The sequence below is a fragment of the Nannobrachium achirus genome, assembly GCF_963921795.1.
Source record: "Nannobrachium achirus genome assembly, chromosome: 2".
NCBI classification, from domain to species: Eukaryota; Metazoa; Chordata; class Actinopteri; order Myctophiformes; family Myctophidae; genus Nannobrachium; species Nannobrachium achirus.
The window spans coordinates 68,059,059-68,065,882 of record NC_137811.1 but is presented as its reverse complement, the minus strand read 5'-3'; the positions used below and the strand labels follow the sequence as shown (position 1 = coordinate 68,065,882).

At 40.8% G+C, this 6,824-nt stretch overlaps 1 pseudogene across 1 annotated transcript in view; it reads right to left on the bottom strand.

Moving 5' to 3' along the window:
- LOC308299933 (H-2 class II histocompatibility antigen gamma chain-like) overlaps positions 1-5,589 on the bottom strand; it is a 33,264-nt pseudogene extending 27,675 nt beyond the window's left edge. Inside the window, exon 1 of the transcript XR_013963392.1 lies at positions 5,373-5,589. The product of XR_013963392.1 is annotated as an H-2 class II histocompatibility antigen gamma chain-like (transcript). The remainder of the gene's footprint in view (positions 1-5,372) is intronic.
- Between the last annotated feature and the right edge of the window lie 1,235 nt (positions 5,590-6,824).

Below are 6,824 nucleotides of genomic sequence, written 5' to 3'. Positions count from 1 at the left end.
CCGGATCAGGGACCAAATGTTTACATTGTTGCATTTTGAATTTGGTCCGGTTAGCGTTCACACGGGACTTTTGTTAAAAGAACCAAATATGTAAACAACTGACACGTGGTCATACAGGCGGCTGTTGATCTATTGACAGAATAGGCTATTCCTATGGAAAATTACTTCACTGCCTATTCCAATAAATTTTGTGTTATTAATCACAGCCGCTTCCTATATCTCTTTTTTTAAAAGAAGCGAAACCCGCATTTCAGGCAGTAATTAGCGATGGATGGGTGGAGGATTCTCTCTCTCTTTCTCTCTCTCTCTCGCTCTCTCTCTCTCTCAAAACATAGCCTGTATAAAGCCTTCTCCTTGATTCATTTAACAATAAATAGCGCAAGAACGCGAGAACATAATATAAGCATCCCCGTTTCCACATCAAATCTCTCTCTGTCTGTCTGTCTGTCTGTCTGTCTCTTTCTTTCTTTACAAGCAAGTGAAGCAACGGGTCCGTAATGATATTTCCTATCCTTATCAGGTTGGAAATGTGAAGCTAAATGAATAAATAACCTAAATAAAAACAATAAAATAATGTATAATCCCAAATGTTGAATCTATATGCGTATGAGCCATAACTTTATATGCGGTGGCGCATGCTTAAAAAGAACATATTAATGTAACGGGATGCTAACCCACATCTCTCCTCATTTAGCCATGAAACATAACAGCCGTGCATCAGACACTCGGACAGTGTTGTAAGCTTTTAAATCCGTTATTTTTGTGCACCGCACCCGATGACATGGACATACTGCCGTCCCAGCAACAACGTGAAGAGTTTGACTCGTGCACGCCCGTCCTCAGGGAACAGCGAGAGAGCGAAAAGAGAGCGAAAATCCTAATGCCTCGAAAGAAAAGCCAAGTTTGACTTTATTTTGTGTTGTGGTCGTTTGGATGGAGGTTGTGCGCGCAGCGCGCCCGCCGCGCCGCCTCCTCCTCCTGTGTTATACACAAGATGGTGACCTTACTTTTATTTGTGACTGTATTTGTGTCAAAACAAACAATGATCACCGTGTTCGGAGAGCGACCCCTGGAGTCACCGCACACGATGGGTCACCAGTTTCCATGTAACCTCGCAGTTTCCATGTAGCTAACAAGACACCGCAGCGCTTGCTCACAGGGAGAGGAGATGATACAATTATTAACGTGTAGCCTACTGCAGGTCATGAAGACATATCTGCGGTCGGGTCATATCAATAATGATTCCCGTAAGAAATGCATGCTTTTAGAACTAATTATTAATCCAGCTTCACAACTGCAGTTAACAAAGATTGATGAGTGTAGTCTCTTGTAGCCGAAGTTACAATTGCTTCACGAGTAGTCGTTTATTATTTTTTCCATATTGTTTTTCAATGAACAACACACAATGCAGAATGTAGTAGGCTGATCAGACATAAGTTTGGTCCTCTATAAAGTCCGGCTCCGTTCACACCAGCAGAGGACCGGACCATGGTCCGTTTGGAAGGGGACGAGTCCTGCCTTTTCAAGAGGACCATGGTCCGGACCAAACAAAGGGACCATGGTCCCTTTGCACGTTCACACCAGCGGACCAAAGGAGAAAGAGGACCATGGTCCCTTTTAAGCGGACCAAATAACCCTGGTGTGAACGCCCCCTTAGTCTAATGTGGTCTATTTGTTGCACATTTTTGTAGTTTTTAATTGTAGTTTTATTTAACTTGTTTCTTTTCATGACATTTATTTTCTCCCTTTTTGTCCTTAGTTTTAGATAACTATAATATCCCTCTCACACACACAAACAGATAGATTTAATCTGAACGAGAACTTGTTTACTTGAGCAACTTTATTGAAAAAAGGAGGGGAAAAAAGCAAGATTCAAACTCTCACATTACAACATTTCAAAACAGCAGTTGGCTAACGGCCAGCATTATAATCAACTTGTGTTTACTTGAACTATTGTAATTAGGAAAGCAAAATAAAAATATAAAAAAAAGGTTTCAAGAACAATCACATCATCGTAAGTGGTTTCAAAACAATCAAATGAACAAGTCAAACTGATTTTTGGAGATTCAGTTTCAAGTTGCAATAAAATTACAACTGCATTACTACATCAGTTGTCAAAATAGTCAAATGAAAAGTCACAGATATTTCGCACATGGGTCAGGGGTAGCCTTAGATATAGCTGCAGGTTTCTTTCTCCTGTCCTCAGCTGGGTGATGGGATCTGAGCCACGTTCTCACATAACCTGTTGGATTGAACAGGCGTTGAGGTGGCCCATTTAACCTGATGAACATCAAGGCTGACAGCTGTTCACGCCCTAAGCGATAATCAGAGGTGATGATTTCATTCAATGCCTCGTCACACACTGCAGTGTTGCATGGGATGAGCTTTATGCAGTTCAGTAAAGGCCTGAGATCCTCATCAGGGTTGATTACGCCATCGCCTTTAGAGTCCCTGAATCCATAGAATGCATGTGAACTTTCCTCAATTGACAGCCTGAATCTTTTGCAAAGTTCCCTTATTTCCGTTTCTCCAAATCCTAGGGGAATTCCAAATCCTAGGGGAGTTTCATGGGCTGGTGGCCAGTGTTCAGGCTCTAGGACTTTCAGTTGTGAAATCAAATCAACACATTGCGAGTCTGGCTCAGGCTGTGAGGTGGCCGATGACTCTGTAAATGATGCAGTGAACGTTCTATGGCTTAGATTATGGCTGAGACTTTTGAGAAACTGTTGTCGATCCAGCGAGACTATTTCTGGGTTGTCTGTCAACACAACTGTGCCAAACCTGCCTTCTGAAACTGCAGTTTCAGCGGCACGTAATTTGGGTCCTGGTCGTTCTCCCATTCCAGCAATGACCTGAAAGCTGCAATTGATCAGTTTGTCTGCGAAGGTTACCGACTTGACTTTTGTCAAACGTTTTGATAGCATGGCTAACTCGCGTAGCGTGTCATACAGGAGTGCTAAATCTAACAGAAACTGCTTTGAAGTCAGCTGCTTTAACAGCTCTTCAAAGACACTCCTTTCGTATGCTGATCGTCTCTCATCCGTCTTTGCAAAGCTGAAGTAAGCACAGAGTGACTCAAAATCATTCCAAACGGCAGACACTGTGCGAAAACAAGTTAAACAATTGCCGTCAAAACTGTTGCTCAACAAAGCAGCACTTTTGCACACTTGTTCCCATTCGTCAGCATGCTCATGGTCATGGTCGTACAGAGCCCATGCGAACTTGTCAAAATTGTTCACATCACTGATATCGGAGATGAGACGAATCAGAGTGTCGTCCATGGCTAGGTCTAATCGGTGATGTAAGCAATGCCAGGTCACTATATTAGGATACAGTTCAGACATTGTTTTAGCTACTCCAGATTTACGCCCCAACTTGACGCTGGCGCCATCGCATGCAAATGAAACCAAGTGCTGCTTCAAATATGAATCATCAAAGCCGTGTACACTGAGGCATTTCAGCAGATGTTCCATAATAGTGTCAGCTCTCTGGTTGGGAAGGTCAATCAAATCTAGAAACAGAAACTCTGGGTCACGGCTCTTGAAAGCTTCGGCTTTGAGGTACACAATCAGCGTAAACGATTGTTCACCTCCCAGGCTAGTCGTTTCATCTATGAGAATTGAGATTTTACCTTCTATGGCTTGGATTCTTTGGCAGATTCTTTTACGCATTTCTACACCTATATAGTTGGCTATTTGTTCTGGGCAGTGTTCTGACTGCAAGCTGGTGTCGATGCCATTTATGTCTTGTAAAGCCAGTAAATCATCATATTCTGAAAATTGCCTTTTGCCAAGTAGTGTACTGATCTGAACATGTTACATGTGGCTTTGAAATGCGACTGTTCGTGTGCAATTATTTTTTTCATAAGAGAACGTCTCTTGGCTTTTCCAGTAGGTGTGATGGCGTAGAAATGCCATTCATATCCCACTTGGGAACCTTGTTTTTTGATGGCAGATAGATCCGTAGTGGAGGAGCAAACTTTGCATCCCAGTTTCCCATCCTTGCAGTCGATCCAGGGGTATTCCTCCTTTTTTCTGGCCCACATCTCCTCTGTCCATAGAGCAAATGGTGAGCTTCCCACGGCAGGAATCATAGGGGAGGATGAGGGTAGAGGAATGCTCATTTCAGGCGTGCAGCTACCATGTCTCTGTTGAGAAAAAAGAAGAAGAAACACTTAGATTAGATACTGGGGCATTAGAGACTGGGGGTGCACAATAAAGGCAATTGCTAATTAGCCCTATTCACGGCCCGCCCACTCAGCATCCCCCTGGTGCTGAAGTCACGTTTTGAAGGGTAAAACCCTGCTAAAAGCCCATAGAGTTAACACAGAAATCGCAAATTTAATGCAATTTCCGAATAGTAAAGTATAAAATACGGCTAGCATGATCAAGAACACAAGATAGTAAAAGGCACAAAGCATTATAATGTACTTTACCGTTCGAAATAATGATTTGTTGGCTTTAAGTCCAGCTATTTCTGTTATAGTTTCCCCTTCTAAACTGACGTCAGCACCAGGAAGTTGCTGAGAAATTTGCTGAGTGGGCGGGCCGTGAATAGGGCTAATTGCTTAAAGGAGTAGTTCACCAATTTTCAACCTGTCTTCATATAATAGGTCCTCACTAATGTTCATGAAAAAATATCACAATTTTTTTCTACTCAGTCCAAGTCTCCTAGGAGAGCTGTGGGAAGTTCAGAATCCATCGTCTTGTGACATCATTAAAAAAAAAAAAAAAAGTAATCAATATTTTTGAAAAAAATATTTAGATTTTTATTATCGCAAGAACAATGGCTTCCATTTTAAAATTGCAACTTTTCAGGGATAGAAAGCCTGCAGTTTCTATAAGCTGGATTGGCAATAGATGATGTCACAAGACAATGGGTTTCTGACCTGCCCACAGCCCTCCTCTGAGAAAAAAAAAATAAGCTATTTTTGAGTGAGGACCAATTATATGAACATAGGTTGAAAAGTGGTGGAGTGCCCCTTTAAGCATCACTCACACTTTGAGATTTGAAAGAAGTGCGTTACAAATAAAATGTATTACTTATATCCTGAGTGTAATTTGTCACTCAGACTTTCTTATGGCAAGGATCACAGTGTTACAATTCTCATTTCTCACAGTTGTATTGTTTTATTCATCATAATCACTGTTAATGTTATGTATGTTGTTGTGTGATTATATGTCACTATAAATGGTGATTGAGTGTTTTAAGTAAAACATATACAAAATATAAATATAATAACATTTGGTATGTGTTATACTTGTAAATAAGTATTGAGTATTTACGAGAACAGTTGTACAATGTTGTAGTACATGCATAACGGCTAAATAAGAAGTATATTACCAAACACAATGACTTAACAGCAGTGTTACTTGCCTCTGTGCTGCTGCCTGTCTCCTCAGACGGCTGAAGAACTGATGCTGGGTTTCTTGTTGTCTTGTTGTCCTCATCATTTCTGTCCAGCGGTGGTGGTTTCTCCTCCTCCACATCTGACAGCAGAACTGGCAGGGATACTGCTGGAGGCCTTGGTGTCTTCACGAAGCTAAGTTTGCTTTGGACAAACTTCTTCTTCTTCAGTAGCTCACTCATTGTAGCGTGGGACTAGCACTACTACACTGTGATGTATTTATACTGTGTATGAATGAGGACCTGATGGGTGGTCTTCATGCAAAGTAGGTGGTGTGGTTGTCCTCTATTGTTATGGAAGCAGGCCGGTGTAGCTCTCAGAAAGGTGAGCCACTCATTCCAGGCAAAGCTACACAGTTGTTCTTCATGTGTTGAGGGATTTATTTAGGCTCCATCATAGCATCCTTTACAGCCTCAATCTGCTGCCAAACTGTTATGAAAATACATAAAATAAAACATGCTTTAATATTATGGGAGAAATACTAAATAGATACACTACCGTTAACATATACAGATTAATCTAAAAATAAAATATACATAGAATCTTGGCTTTCATATATTCTAGAATAGATAGATTGTTGCACAGGTTTCATCCTTTTTTGTTGGGAAAAAATTGCATAACGCTATGAATGAAAAGCATGAATATCAAAAGACCACATTTAAAAAATATTGGGTGCAATATTACACAAGACCACTCAAAACAAAGATTTATAATAGAGAAATGACAAACTTGTCAGAGTAGCTTGAAGTCCAGTGGGAGTTTCTGCAGTCAGTTATGATTTGGGGTTCTATGTAGCCGCAAATTGCAACACTAGATTTTTTTATACTGGGATGAATCTAGGGTTGCAATACCTCCCATAGGCAGCCGATGCATGAAAACAGTTTTTTGCTAACTGATTGTATTAAACGACTTCAAACTCACCAATATTGTAGCTCTATGGAAAGCTTGGAATTTACTCTTGCTAGCTGCAAAGTGTTTGTTTCTGAAAAATCCACCGTAGAATTGTTATGATTTATTTTCTGTCAAGAAATCCGAGCAGACATGGTTTATTTTCTAAGTGTTGAACTTCGGAAGCGCTTGTCTTCCTATAACGCCATGTCCAGCTGCCTCCTGCATTATGTGACATTTAGAACCAGGTGGTCACAGGACCGTTGAGGGATTTTCCACGAGCGCTTCCAAACTCCAGGACTTAGAAAAAAATAATCACCGGAACCAAATTTCTTGGATAGAAAGTAAATCATAACAATTCTTCGGTGGATTTTTCTGAAACAAACACTTTGCAGTTAGCAAGAGTAAATTCCAAGCTTTCCATAGAGCCACAATATTGGTGAGTTTGAAGTCGTTTAATACAATCAGTTAGCAAAAAACTGTTTTCATGCATCGGCTGCCTATGGGAGGTATTGCAACCCTAGATTCA